The sequence below is a fragment of the Mauremys mutica genome, chromosome 6 (genome assembly GCF_020497125.1).
Source record: "Mauremys mutica isolate MM-2020 ecotype Southern chromosome 6, ASM2049712v1, whole genome shotgun sequence".
Classification (NCBI taxonomy): domain Eukaryota; kingdom Metazoa; phylum Chordata; order Testudines; family Geoemydidae; genus Mauremys; species Mauremys mutica.
Window position 1 is genome coordinate 126,398,739 of NC_059077.1, and position 14,873 is coordinate 126,413,611.

Genomic DNA, 14,873 nt, shown 5'->3' on the forward strand with positions numbered 1-14,873 from the left:
TCTTTCCATTTTAAACCCGAGTAGCACTCACTGGTGTAGACTAGCATTAAAAAGATGAATAAATTGAAAAAAATCCCATAAATTGCCGTGAGCTCCCTACTTTCTCTTAGTTCCTATAGCAACCCCTCCAAATGTCCATAAAACCTGAGCTCTGAAGCACAGGTCTATGAAGAGTTAGTGCAGGCAAGTAAGTAACCTGCTTGGCTTTTGGCTTGTTTAATCTATTTTTCACAAGCAGCTCTTTCATCTCACTTCTGATTAAGTAGGATCCAGAATGCAGTAGGGTTCTAGCCGCAGTTATTTTTAACAAGAAGCCTGCCAATGATAAAGATTAGAAGTCAAGATGAAAAAGAATAAAAAGGGAAATGTTCTTATTCATTGAACTGTGTCTCTAAAGCCTGAAATGTATATTGCATAGTGAGAAAGCCTTAGCACTATAGTTTTAATATATGCATCAAGCTAAAACAGGTAGGGTAGTTTGGACTGACAAGATCATATTTAATGCAACGTTCTAGGGCACAAGACCAAAGGACCTCCAAAAAAGTAAGTCATCTTCCTTAAATGCATAGGCTGGAGTGTCTTGTTGTCAAATATAAAATAGATAGTAGATATAAATATAGCTGACATTGCTTGCCAGCCAGAAAGCACTAGCTTTTTTAATCGGGAGATGGGTCTAAACTGACCCTTTCCCATAAACTTTTTGGTTTTGTCGAACTGGCATTTTCCAATAGAAATACATTTCATCAGAAAACTCCTGACCAGCCCAACTTATGATCTAAATAGATAGAGTAGGAAGGGGAACAGACACAGAAAGCTGAAACGAATTCCCAGGGTTCCTCAGCAAGTCAACATCAGAGCTGGAAAGAGAAGTCAGGTCGCCTGAGTCTCAGGGTACATCTACCTGGCAGCCGAGGATGTGAATGGCAGCTCATGCAGATGTACCTGTGCAAGCTGTACTCTAGGTAGCTCGCTAAAGTTAGAAGTGAAGCTGCTGCAGCGTAGGCTTCAGCACTGGCTGAACAAGAGAGGACATACAGAGGGGGCAGGAGGTCTTATGTAGTCTGCACTGAAGCCTGGGCCATGGTGCCTCACTTCTATTTTTAGCATGTTAGCTAGAGTGCAGCTAGGGTGGGTTTGTCTGCATGAGCTGCCCATTCACACTCCCGGCTGGAACATAGACAGACCCTTAGTCCAACTCCCAGTCCACTGGGCAACACTGCTACTCCTGTCTTCGCAGTATGCCAGGAAAGGCCAGTGTGTTTGAAAGTGTCATGGTATGTGTGGAGATCCATTGTCATTTTCCCTTTCTGTTTGTCACAGAGAACTATGCACTGCCAACAAGAAGGCAACCCCCCTTCACTCCCCTGGAACTGTAATGGAGTCTATACCTATTGATTGAATAGCACTGGCAGTCACTACTCATTTCATGCCGCTTAACCTCCAATCCACCTCACACTGCGGTAAGCTCTAAACGAGCTGCTTTCTAACACGTTGACACAATTGCTTGAAATGGAAGAGTAAATACAGTTTGTTTTTTCAGCCTTACTCTGTTGCTTTATTGACTGGGAGAATTTAGGAGCACTGCTGCTTTTTGTCCCTTGTAATTGAAATTGTTTGCTAGGCAGGTGCTCTTGTTAACCAGATCGTGCAGGGGAAAATGATTGTGGGTTGCAGCCTCGTTTGGAGCTGCTCTCTGTGGAATAGAGATAGCTGTACTCAGGTCCATGTTAAGCCAAGCCAAGGCTCTATTACCCCCACCCCCACAAGGCTACCCACACAAGAGCCATCTACTGGGTTGGTGGGAACCCAGGACGACTACTCGTTGGGCAGGCTGTGCCTCTTCCATCCTCCTCACCTCAGACAACTGCTTTGTGTCTTCAGGCTGGGCTCAGGTCCAGCCTGGAGGAGGGAGGACTCAGCAAGTTCTGGCCATGGCCAGGGAGGTGGCTCCACTCAGACTGAGGGGAAGCTGAGTGGGACAACGGCACCTGCATCCCCTCCCCTTAGTACGGAGTAGGCCAAGGCGGGCACTGGTGGTAGCTAGCCTGAGGGAGGGCACTGGGCTGTGTGTGGGCATGGGGGGGGGGAAGGTGGACTGTTTGTCTGGAGCACTGGAATTTGAGGGGGGGGGTAGAGTTGAGGGGGGGCTGTGCAGTAGCTAGATAGCCTCTGTGGCACCCCTGTCTGTGGCGGGGGAGTGTGAATGGAAAACACACTAGCTCACCTTGCTCTCACTTTCCGGACCCTACCTGAGTAAGACCCATTCTGCAACACAGGGCCAAGGAGGCTTTGGGTAACACATAGGGGACTGGTGCTGCACTTGGACTGGCAACCAGCCCCACTGAGAGTGTATTTGCTTTGAAACATACAGCAGTGGTCTGGTCAGTACTAACAATTTTCGTGCAGGTCTGGCAGCATCCTGAAAGCCTGTCCCTGTGAAGGAAGCGTGAGATGAAAACACAATAGTAGAAACTTTCAGAAGTGCCTAATGATTTGAGATACCTTATTTCTAAGTCTCCAACTTAAGACTACCTGAAGAGATTGGAAAAGCAGAGCACCCACCCACCCTCTGGAAATCAGCTTTCTGAAGCAGAGTACACGTACTCACTAGTCACCTCAGAAAATCTAGTCCAACATTTGTTTATTGCTTTTTGCAGTCAAGATCACTGACTTCTTCAGTGGAAGGAGGTGATCTCTGAGGAGAAGGTTCTTTAGCTCTTTATGTTTTATTCAAAATTAAAATCTCTCAAGGTAAATTCTATTTTTAATAATGATCATTCACTAAAACTTCCTTTACTCAAGGTCTCCTGGAGGGCTCGCCTGACAGTTACATACTTGATGTTTCTTCCGCTCTTCCTGTGCCAATATTCTGAATGGCTGCTGCTTAGTCAGAATGACAGACGAAGTCGGGTGAATCAGTATGCTGTATACCATGTCATTTCTCTTAACGATCACCAAGATATCTTTAAAAGCACTTTACAGAAACTGTAAGTATGTTTTTATCTCAAAAGAAGTTTATACACGTCACATTTGGAAATGTGGCTTATTTGAAAAATGTAAAAATACAGCTCTAAAACATTTGTCAAGTTGTACTCTCTCAGCTTGCTTGGTAGAAGGACAGTTCTTCACTCTGAAAGTACCATGTTTAACATTTTCACAGAGCAAATAAGGAGTTCAGAAGAATCTGAGCTAGATGTATAAACTATAGCTTTCCACTGCCTTTTAATAGTCATTAGAATAATAGAATAATAGAATATCAGGGTTGGAAGGGACCTCAGGAGGTCATCTAGTCCAATCCCCTGCTCAAAGCAGGATCAACACCAACTAAATCATCCCAGCCAGGGCTGTGTCAAGACGGGCCTTAAAAACCTCTAAGGAAGGAGATTCCACCACCTCCCTAGATAACCTATTCCATTGATTTACCACCCTCCTAGTGAAATAGTGTTTCCTAATATCCAACCTAGACCTCCCCCACTGCAACTTGAGACCATTGCTCCTTGTTCTGTCATCTGCCACCACTGAGAACAGCCGAGCTCCATCCTCTTTGGAACCCCCCTTCAGGTAGTTGAAGGCTGCTATCAAATCCCCCCTAATTCTTCTCTTCTGCAGACTAAACAATCCCAGTTCCCTCAGTCTGTCCTCGTAAGTCATGTGCCCCAGCCCCCTAATCATTTCCGTTGCCCTCCACTGGACTCTCTCCAATTTGTCCACATCCTTTCTGTAGTGGGGGGCCCAAAACTAGGCGCAATACTCCAGATGTGGCCTCACCAGTGCCCAATAGAGGGGAATAATCACTTCCCTCGATCTGCTGGCAATGCTCCTACTAATACAGCCCCATATGCCCTTAGCCTTCTTGGCAACAAGGGCACACTGCTGACTCATATCCAGCTTCTCATCCACTGTAACCCCCAGGTCCTTTTCTGCAGAACTGCTGCTTAGCCAGTCAGTCCCCAGCCTATGGCAGTCATGGGATTCTTCCGTCCTAAGTGCAGGACTCTGCACTTGTCCTCGTTGAACTTCATCAGATTTCTTTTGGCCCAATGCTCCCATTTGTCTAGGTCACTCTGGACCTACCCTCCAGTGTATCTACTGCTCCCCCCAGCTTAGTGTCATCTGCAAACTTGCTGAGGTTGTAACCCATCCCATCAGCCAGATCATTAATAAAGATGTTGAACAAAATTGGCCCCAAGACCAACCCCTGGGGCACTCCGCTTGATACCGGCTGCCAACTAGACATCGAGCTGTTGATCACTACCCATTGAGCCCAACAATCTAGCCAACTTTCTATCTACCTTATAGTCCATTTGTCCAATCCAAGAGGTAAGAATAGCTCTTACAGTGATATTCCTTTTTTTTTCAGAGCAAGTCTAAAATAGGCACATTTAAATGTCATGAAATGCTTTAAAAATAGCAACATTAGTATTCAGTAACTCACACTTTTGTGGGTAAACATGAAGATATGGGTTTTTGGTGAAAGCATCCTCCCATCCCAAGTAAATATGATTAAACAAATATTTTGTTGAGGTATATGAAAGTTGAAACAGAGAGCAGAAAAAGCATTCACCATGCAGACATATTCCTTTTGCGGCTATTCTTTGAAATGGGTTATCAGATACTTCACAGCCATCTTTATCAGAGCCCTTTGGAGCACTCTGAAATTCAGCAGCTGCAGAAGGAAAGCAGAGTATTACTCTGCATGCTTGATAGCTGAGTCATAACCACTCTGCTCCCATAGGCCACAAGACATTATATTCAATGCATGTAAGGCAGCAGTGCTGTTTCTATATGCGCCTCAAGCTAATGGGTAGGGAGGGGGAAATTCACTGTATGAACCAAGCACAGACCATTCTTAAGCTGACACACAATACATTTTGGTTTAACGCTTTTCACATGGCCAAGAAAGACCCCTAGGTGCACTGGTTCATTCCTGGTAATGAACTTTGACTGTAACAAGGTTTGCTGCAGTGTTGAGGCATCACTAACACTATTAATGTAAGTGGCAATAATCATTTCCTTTGTACTTCCTCGCCCTAGCATGACTAATTGGTATCAACAGAAACAGCTCCATTCAGGGCCTTGCCTGCCCCAGCAGCTTTGAGAGCAAATATGGAAATGTTGATTATCTAAGGAGAGCACAAAATGTTGATCTGCAGAAGGAATTGTGTTTAGATAGAGGCTAATCCTCATACACAAATGAGCACATTAATTACAGAATGCATTTTGCTGCAGGGCAAGTTGTCTTTTGACCTTTGAAAAATGGAGTAGCTATGTTTCTACTGTATGGGACGATAATGGTTTTGTGTATTGAAACTGATTAGCCCCGTTTGCATCCATGAATAAGGGGAGTGACTTTTGCTCAGGGCAGACACAGCAGTATTGCTACTTTGTCAGCAGGAAGCTAGCTGCTACTGATTCATTTCCCCCCTTAAGTTGGAGTTTCTTTCTGCTGATTCCTCGGTGGCTGTTGGAAGATAACACTTTTGGTGTTGTTTTTTGGTACATTTAGTTTTCTGATTTCTTATGGGATTGAAAGTTTTCATGTGAAAATGAATCGGGACAGAGCTTTAGCTACTCCAAGAGTGAGAGTCGGCATGAGCGTTACAGGCCATTTGTACTCAAGATACATATCAGCCAGACATAGTTTAGGATGACCTACTGGTTAGAGCACAGGACTAGAAGTCAGTAATATCATTCAGTCCCAAATCAATCAAGTTTTCAGAGAAAGCTGGCACTGGCCACGAATTCTTGTGGTGTCAAAAAAGCTATAAAAAAACTATGGGTGAAAAGCTTAACCAGCCCTAATGATTCCTACATTACAGTTGGTGTGGAAGTGTCATGGCCTCCTCTTTCAAACCAGGGTGCCTGAAATTAGACTCCTTAAATCCATATGTAGGCACCTAAATAGAAAAGTGGTCTCATTGTCAGGAGTGCTGAGCAATCCCAGCTCCCGCTGGAATTAATGTCAGAACACATCTGTTTAGGTGATTTACTTTAGGTACCAGGGTTAGAAAGTTTTCGGATAATGTTTGCAGAGATCATAGGATGGAAAGGACCGTGTCTCCCATCGACCCAGCATGGTGTGGACACCGCAGTAAATTGACCTAGGCTATGTCGACTTCACGTAGCTGGAGTAGCGTAATTTAGGTCGACTTACTGTGGCGGTGTAGCCATAGTGCAAGTGTCATGTTTGGTCTTAAATGAGTAGCAATATTATTTGGTCATGTTGCAAGGAAGAGGACGACATCTCTAGCATGCAGCTCTCCTGCACATGTGAACCTACTACAGTTGCTTAGGGGCAAACACAAGAACACTGCAGTGCAGTTATGCTGGTGAGCCAATAGATGATTTTTCAATTAAATGAAGTCATAAATTTCATAATCCGCTAACCCTTTGATAACTTGCCAGACAGCAATTTCCGAAAAATGGTGAGTGCAGCAGCCAGAGGCCTAGAATGGAAACAGTCATTGTTTATGAGAGGCACGCAAATGTTCAAATCCAGGCCAGGCTGTAAAACACAGCCAAATAAATGAAGGAGTGGAGTGTAGAGTGACCTTGAAATCTAAATTAACTTGTGCTAATTGGATTTAAGTGATTGTAATTTCCAATTTGGAGTTTGTAAAGCTGGTTTCTACTAGTCAGCCCCCCTCTAGACGACCGTGTTCTCTTGTAATTAAAGTAAGAGGGACTCTCTTCTGGTAGTTCAATCAACTAGATTACAGGCACTGAGTTAGTACCACAGCAACCAAGCCACTGAATCCATAGATTTACAGCCATCCTTAGAAACAAGTTCGCTGTGGCCAGGCCAGCTCTTGTGCTAAAGTTTTATAGCACTTATCACTTGATTTTATGGGCCGTTAGAGATCATAGAAATATTGCACGAATGAAATATTGATCCCCTTTGGCTCCTCTTTTCCTTTTGGGAGAACTGTTGGCCAGCTGGTGGCCACCTGAGAGGCGTTACTTCCTTGCTAAGGCTTCCGATTACATGTGACACCTCCAGCATACACATGTAGGACTACACACTTAGTGTGGGATTTTGGCGAGCAGTCAGCACTGGCCTAGCTCTGCTCCATTGATGTCAATGGGCTTTGTTTTTCCATTCATTTCAGTGGCAGCCAATGTGGAGTTCTTTTGAAAATCCCACCCAATGCCTATACATGTCTGTGCCACATGCCCCTACCACTTCCTGTGGCAGCTGGCATCCTGGCTGCCGGGCAGGTCCTGCTTTTCCAGCTGGCTGCACTAGTGACACTCAACCGGCTACTCCGCTGATATTAGGCATCTAGCACACATGTCTGAGAGCACCTCAGAAAGATCAGTGTGTGGGTGAATTCCTGGTGAGAAGGCCTTGCCTGCTCAGTGCATCCCATTAGGTGTCATGCTCATTCTAACCAGTAGTGTGGGCCTCAACATTTTCCATGCAGCTGTTTTCTGCCCCCTCCTCCCCCAAACCCACCTAGCTGGTGCCACCTGCCATTTATCCATGTGGGAAGGGCAGGGTGGTCATGACCCCTTGACACCTCTTTGTGGTTCCCCCCCAGAGGTTGTGACCCCCAGATTGAAAACCCAGGCACAGTCCACCCTCCTACTGCATACTGCTCATTGTGTGGTGAGGGGGGGGGTCACTCATTTCCAGCCTCTGACATTTCACTTTGGCTGCTCAGGTTGCAGAGCTGGGGATTTGAAAAAGGCCTTTTTATTTGCCCAGAACAGCAATTTGTTATGCCAGCTGACACCCACCGTGGTATGTCCTGCGCTTACTTAAACCATATGCTCTGAACGGAGGCTCTGGCTGTGTGTAGTAGACGGTATAATTAGCTTGACACCCGGCAGCATTAAGAAGTTAAGGGTGTGTTGGCATTTTCATGGCAGGCTCCGTGAATAGAGGTGTCTAGCCCAGCAGCTGAGTGTCTCTGCAGGCTGAGGACCGGCATGTAAAGCTGCAGTGCATTCTCAGGGAGCGCTTCCAGAGCAGGAACAAAACTGAGACGCACAGCGTTACAATCTGGCTGCTTGCTCCCTGACCTGCTCCAGTCAAGGAGCTATTCTGAGCCAGCCCTCTCCCTGGTGCAGATGACTCCCCGCATTCCACACTGGCTGGCCTGTTGTTGTAGCTGGATGGGGGAAGAGTCAAGCAGCCACCCAGTCCTTGCTCACCTGGGGGGGGAAGGAGCAGGGGGCCCAATTTGTAGCCACATCATTCCTTACTGCTATTCAGCGTGCATTGCACATCAGATCTATGTACTTTCTGTATTGCTGTACAGGTCAGAAACCTGAGCGCCCTCATTGGGATGTGGGGTGGCTAGTGGCATTCCATATGTGTTGGCAGTGCCAAATCCTGAGCCTAAAGTGGTTTGACCTAGTGTGAAATGTCTCACTCTCGCAGAGATCTGGCCTTCCTTCAGGTGCTCATAATAGTCAGTGGTGGTGTTGCATCATCTTTGGCCACATCACCAGGATGGAAAACACTGCAACACATCATGCTCTCAAATGCTCCATTGACATGAGACGGGGGGCACGTCCTGCCCCCTACCTGGCGTCCCCTGTGGGGCCACTCCAGAGATTTGTGGATTGGCAGGATTGACCCAGGCCTGGGAATTTTGCTACACGAAGCCTGGTGCGACGCCATCAACCGTGGTCACTCTGGCTGGCACAACAGCCTTCAGTCGACTATGCACGTTTGACGTTTGCACACCAGGAAACCAGTACATCCAACAGTCTGCAGCAAAAGCAATCAGTGGGGTAGTCAGCATTCCACCCAGGCACTTTTTTTTGTATGTTCCATAACTTGGTTCCAAATCAGTAATGATTTAATTAGTAATTAACAGTAAGTGTATTACCTGCCATCTGATCAATGTTCAGCCATGGAACAACTCTTTGTCGCAGCTTCTATACTATCAGAAGACCTGTCTTTGCTCAGGGAAGTTCTTAGCAAATTCTTCCAGTGTTTTCCTCTGATTTCCCCATGCAGCCCACTCTATACAGGGAAGTCCCTTGCTATCTGTAAAGGGAGTTAACTGGGTTGGGGGAGGGACAATATTTGCCATTAACCTTAACGTTTTTACTTAAAAACAAAGCCAAGGAAGAGGCAAAGCTGCCACCCCACAGCCTAGCAGCATGGATGGAAAGCGTTAGGGTGACCCTGCTGAAGTAAATGAATGTTTCCCATTGACTTTGATGGGGGGGCCAGGATTTTACCCTCAGAGTAAACGAGGATCGGCTTCAAAATCCCCTTTGCACCATGCTATCAGTGTGAAAAGGCTGCACTGTGGGCATCTATACTCACTTTGAGGCCCCTGTACACTGTGAGCGTGGCGAAAGGAAGCCTTCATGTAAATGAGATTCTGGCCCTGATTCATAATGCATAAGCACGGAGGGACAGCGCTAATGATGCTGAGCAATTCTGGCATCTCCTAACTTTAATGTGCTTGACAGTGCAACCTCAATAATGATGCAGTTTTGCTGTGTGACCCAGATTAGCTAGAGATAACATTCATCTGGGGGGAGGATCGCGGGGGGGTGAGGGGGGGAAGGGAGCTGAAACTTCATAGAAGCTGGTGGTGTGATTGACGCCCTTCTTTCAGGATACATGTACCCAAGTAGCTGAAGCAGTAGGAGCCACCACCCAAAACACAGGCACACGGCAAGGCTTGAGTACAAGGTGAATCATGTGACCCAATGGGTTTATCTGGTGACTGATGTAGCAAAGGCTGGGGCTAGGGCCTTGATTGGGGGAGCTGTGTGTGTGAGAGAAGCAGCAGAAACAAAGAAGCAAAGAAGCCCCGGATGCAGACAGAGAAGCCCTAGTAGTAGGACCCAGAGAAAAAGGCTAAGAGAGCTCTTGGGCTGAGTGCTGGCTGAAAGAGGCTTGGAACTACGAGCAAAGAAACTCTCCCCTGTTGTTTGCTTCCTGTTGGGATCCAGGAAACAGGACTTTGTAACTTATGTATAAATAAACAAGATTGCATCAATGAACTACCTGATTCCATTAGGAGGAGAAACTGATTATACGAAACAACCTGCTAACTCCCCTCCCGACCAAACTGGCCAGTGGTTCAGGTGACAAGGGGATAACATTATTCGCTCGTTAGTGAATGCTATGGTTAAGGCTGCAACACTTACGGTTTTTTAATTTTTTTTTCCATTTGTTCATTACTTTTCACCCTTTATTTTTAAAGCAAAATCCCTCCTTCCATTATTTAGGCAGATTAAGATGGAACAAACATGCATTTTCCTGTTTTGTTTTTAAAAAAAACAACTTTTTTTTTTGAGTGAGTGTGAGGGAGAGAGAGAGGCCTCTTCCCAAAACAGCTGAAGTTTGAAACATGAAACTTGGCCTCTGGTTGATTCCCCAGTCAGGCGAGGGGCCCGGGGGGGGGGTTGGTTTTTTTTGTTTTTTTTTTAAATATATTTGTTTTTGAGTTAACATTTGCAAATCACAAACATAGCAGGAAATGTTAAGTTGGAAGGTGTGTGCCTGCCAGCCCATAGAACAGAGCTAGGTACTGGCAGAGCTTCTGGGACAATCTGCCCCCAAGCCTTGGCAAGGCAGCAGGCCTCCCACACCACATTCAGGGGCAAGAGCCACGGGGTCCCCCTAGAGGCAGAGCCATTGCTCTTATCCTCAAATCCTTGCAGCACAGCGAGGCAAAGGATGCAAGGCTACACCCCTTGCATGTCAGCACTGAATTCCATCCCCTCACTGGTGCTGCTAGAAATGGACTGGGTCTCTTTGCCCTTCGAGGCAGACCAGGAGTCACCCGTAAGGAGTGATGCATCATGCAGGCACAGCAACGTGCACTTAAAACTCAACAATACGGATTCAGCGGTTGAGCAACAGATGACCCCGTCCCCCTAGCCTGGACCCCTCAGACCCACTGAGCCTCATTGTCCTCAGCCCCAGTGTTATACTCATTGGGCTTGGTAATGGGGTTCACTCACCTCTCGTGAGTGCCCCCTTGACCGAGTGGCCGTACCTGCACACCCTGTCTCCGATTGTCTCCAGAGAGGGAGCCCTGGGGCACTGCTCTATCCCAGAGATGGGACAATGTCTTCACCCTCTTGGGGCTTCCTGGCTAGAGCTCTCCAGCTGGGCACTATGGTTCAGTTCCCTCTCCAGGGTGCCTCAATGTCCAGGCCACTGTCCCCCAGTGGCTAATGGGGAGTGAGGGGGAGCCGGGCCTGCCTACTACTCCAGATCTCAGCCCAGGGACCATGTAGAGAGCAGCCAGCTATTGTGTCCCTTTAACTATGTCACACAGATTCTCTAATTCCTTGGGCCACTTCCCCGCAGTGTTTTCACCCTTAGCTCAGGGCCTTGTACTAATGGAGTCCCAGCAACCAACTCAGGGCTCCTCGCTGTCCCTGGCTTCTGGCAGCTCTGCCCTTTCTGGGGTTCCATAGCTCCAACAAGGAACTGAACTCCCTCTAGCCCTGCAGCTCTTCTTATATTAGGCTGCTTGGCCCTGATTGGCTGTGTCCCACACAGTCATTCTAGGCAGCTTGGAGGACCCTCTCCACTGCCCTTTTTTGGGGCGGGATGTGGCAGGGCCACAAGACCTCCAGCAGGGGGCCTCAGAGGGTCTGGTATACCCTGTCACAGGATCACACACCCTGTTCCCAGGTGCTTGGCCTTTGGAGTAAACTGGTGTATTGCAAGGACCTTGCTAGCTGAGTGGGGGCTTTGCTCCCAAGACTCAGCTGGGGCCTGTCCTCCCTGACTAGAGGAGGACATCTTCTGTCAGAGATGATTGGCCCTGGCCATCAGGGCCGGCTCCAGACCCCAGCGCGCCAAGCGTGCGCTTGGGGCGGCATTTTGCCGGCAGGGCGGCAGGCGGCTCTGGCGGACCTTCCGCAGTCATGCCTGCGGGAGGTCCGCCGGAGCCGCGGAACCAGTGTGCCCTCCGCAGGCACGTCTGCAAGAGGTCCCCCGGAGCCGCGGGCCCGGCGACCGCCAGAGCGCCCCCTGCGGCGCTGCCCTGCTTGGGGCAGCCAAATTCCTAGAGCCGCCCTGCTGGCCATGATGCAGAGCTACACTGAGGCCCCTGTGATGTGTTCCCCATTAGGGGTACGTGTGTGAATGATGCAGTGGAGGAAACGACCATGGGGCACTGAAAATAACTGCCCCAGTGGGAAATGAAGTAAATGATTTGCAAAATAATCCATTCATGCTAAAAAAAAAAAAAATTGGAGATATACCAATCTCCTAGAACTGGAAGGGACCTTGAAAGGTCATCGAGTCCAGCCCCCTGCCTTCACTAGCAGGACCAATTTTTGCCCCAGATCCCTAAGTGGCCCCCTCAAGGATTGAACTCACAACCCTGGCCCACCATGTCAATGTCAGCGAAGGAACCTGGAGCAGGAGCTGTGCTGCATATTCAGGACTCGGTATCGCCTCTCCAGGAATGGTGTTGAACTGCTGCAGCAGGAGAAATACTAATTTAGCACAATGGGGTCATGTAGGAGGAGGGATGATTACAGCTTTAAACAGTCACTCCTCCCAGTGCACGTATCCCTGCCTAGCCTCACTCATAAACACCTTCCTCGAGGACTGGATCAAGCCTATGTCTATCCCCCTTGCAGATATACTGGGACACAGTGCTCCCAGGGCCCTACGCTCTGCGGCACCTCCAAGGGGAGCCATCTCTTAGCCCACCGCAGGAGATGTTGGCTAGTGTTGTCCGCCTTGTTCAATGTATAACTCAGCGTGACTGTGTCAAACGAACACAGCCGAGTTCAGCGCACGTGCTGCCTGGCCCAAGGGGATATGGGCACAGGAGCCTGGGCACGGCCCTTGCACAGGTGCCTAGGGGGTTGCAAGAAGCTGCCCTGCCCTGGCACAAGTGCCTGACATAGCAGCAGTCTGTGCTCCCCGCATGCTGCAAGCAGGGGGCTACTCACTCAATCTATTTAGCTGCCCCTCCTCTCTGCAGCAGCTGAGTGCCTCACAGTTTTCATATATTCATCCTTGCAACACCTGGTACTATTATCCCCATTGCACTGCTTGGAACTGAGGTGCAGAGAGACTAAGTGACATTCTCAAGGTCAAACAGGCACCCTGTGGCAGAGCAGGGAACTGCGCCTAGGTCTCCTAAGTCCTAGGCTTGTGCCCTGACCACTGGACCATCCTTCCTCCTTGTTATCCCTGTAGGACTCCCAAAAGGGGGTGGACAGATTAGAGAGAGAGGCATGCCTCTCCCTGCCCCTCTACACTCACCCAACAAAGCAACCTTGTCCATCCAAGCCAAGTAGCCCCAGGAGAGATTGTTCCTGCCTGGGAGAGTGTCTCTCCTATGCTGCTGCTGGAGCAGTTATTCCACGCTGCTCAAAGGGCTGTGACATAAAAGCAACACTGGAGCTGTTCAGCTTAACTGTGCAACCTCCACAGTGCACAGGCGCAGCCCTTGTGCCTGTTACATCGTGGAGGTGTGCCAGCTAGCAGCTCCAGCGTGACGGTTGTGCCAGGCTTGTCCCTTTGGCAGGATCTGGGGTGTAAGGAATGGCCAGTTCAGATTTGATTTGTATGTGAATCCTCTCAAAGTCAACATGTTGATGGACCAGAAGAGTGATATGAAAAAATATGGATCTCAGCTCATTCTTGTGAAGGGCTGTTGTGTCTGCAACCTGCTGGGAAAGTATGCGTGGTATTAGAAAGTAACTGAGCAGGCAGTTTTTGGAATGAAGGCTTCAGTTTTGCCTGTTTGTCTTCAGATTTTGGCCAGATTAGAGTCAGGCACAGAAGAATTCCCATAACTCTCTAAAACTCTCCACTTCTTGTCACCCATCATGAGCAAATTGTTCAGCCTACTCTCTCTCCCGGCAGTGCCCTCTGGACAGGAATATGGCAAACAGACCTGCCGATGCGTCCCAAGCTGCGCTGCAAAGGGCTACCAGGGAGCAATGTCTTTACAATAGCAATTCTGCCCAGAGAGCTATAGCAGGGTGCATAGGCCAAAGGAGACCTTGGAAAATAAACTCTCTGAAGGCAAAGAGAATTCACAGTGCCACAGACGTATTGGGGATCTACTACTGTCTCTCCTCCCACATGCGTTAAATTGCCCCTGAGTGGCAGGAAAGAGTTTGGCTGCAAATCAGATAATCCCGATAAAAGCCGATAATACCGACAATGGTACTTCTGCGGCAGACACATGGGTCCAGCAGAATACCACGCTATCTAACCACCTGCGTTAGACTTGGGCCTGATTCTCCTTCATGCCCTTCCCCTTTACTCTGCTGAGGCGGTGTAAAAGGGCCTGGATGGAAATGAGAATGGGGCACAAGGAATTCACAAAAACAGGCGGGAAGAGGCTGTCGACAGTGCTCACCGGAATCACCATCTCTGGGCCTGCTTGATAGATGGCAGCTTGCCCCAAGCGGAAATGAGGGCAGCCTTTACTGCTTGGCACGCCGGGGTCAGCCAAGAGCCGGCTGGGCATTTTAAATCTTCTTCTGCGCTCACTCAGCTGCACTCGAGACAAAGCATATTAGGTCTGGGAGTCACCCGACCAAGCCCAGACATTGTGGCCAGGTGGAACTCCATTTGCCATTTCCCCTGCTGCAAACTACGCAGGCAGGCACGCATCCTCCTTTGCTCTGAAGATCTTTGTGGCCATCTGCTGCCTCTCCCACTGGAGACTTCCAGAGACTATAACTCAACCATGTCGAGCTGTGAAAGGAGTGAGCCTGAGCTTTCAGCCCAAGCCAGCACTTCTGGGGTGATCCCAAGTGTCAAAGGAACTCAGCTCTCACTTAGAAGAACAATGGGATGCTAAACTTGTAAACCGACTGGGGCAGGGACTGTCTTTATGTTCTGTTTGTACAGTGCTTAGCACTATCCCAGCGATACTCAGACTAAGGCTTATGAGCCGCAAGTG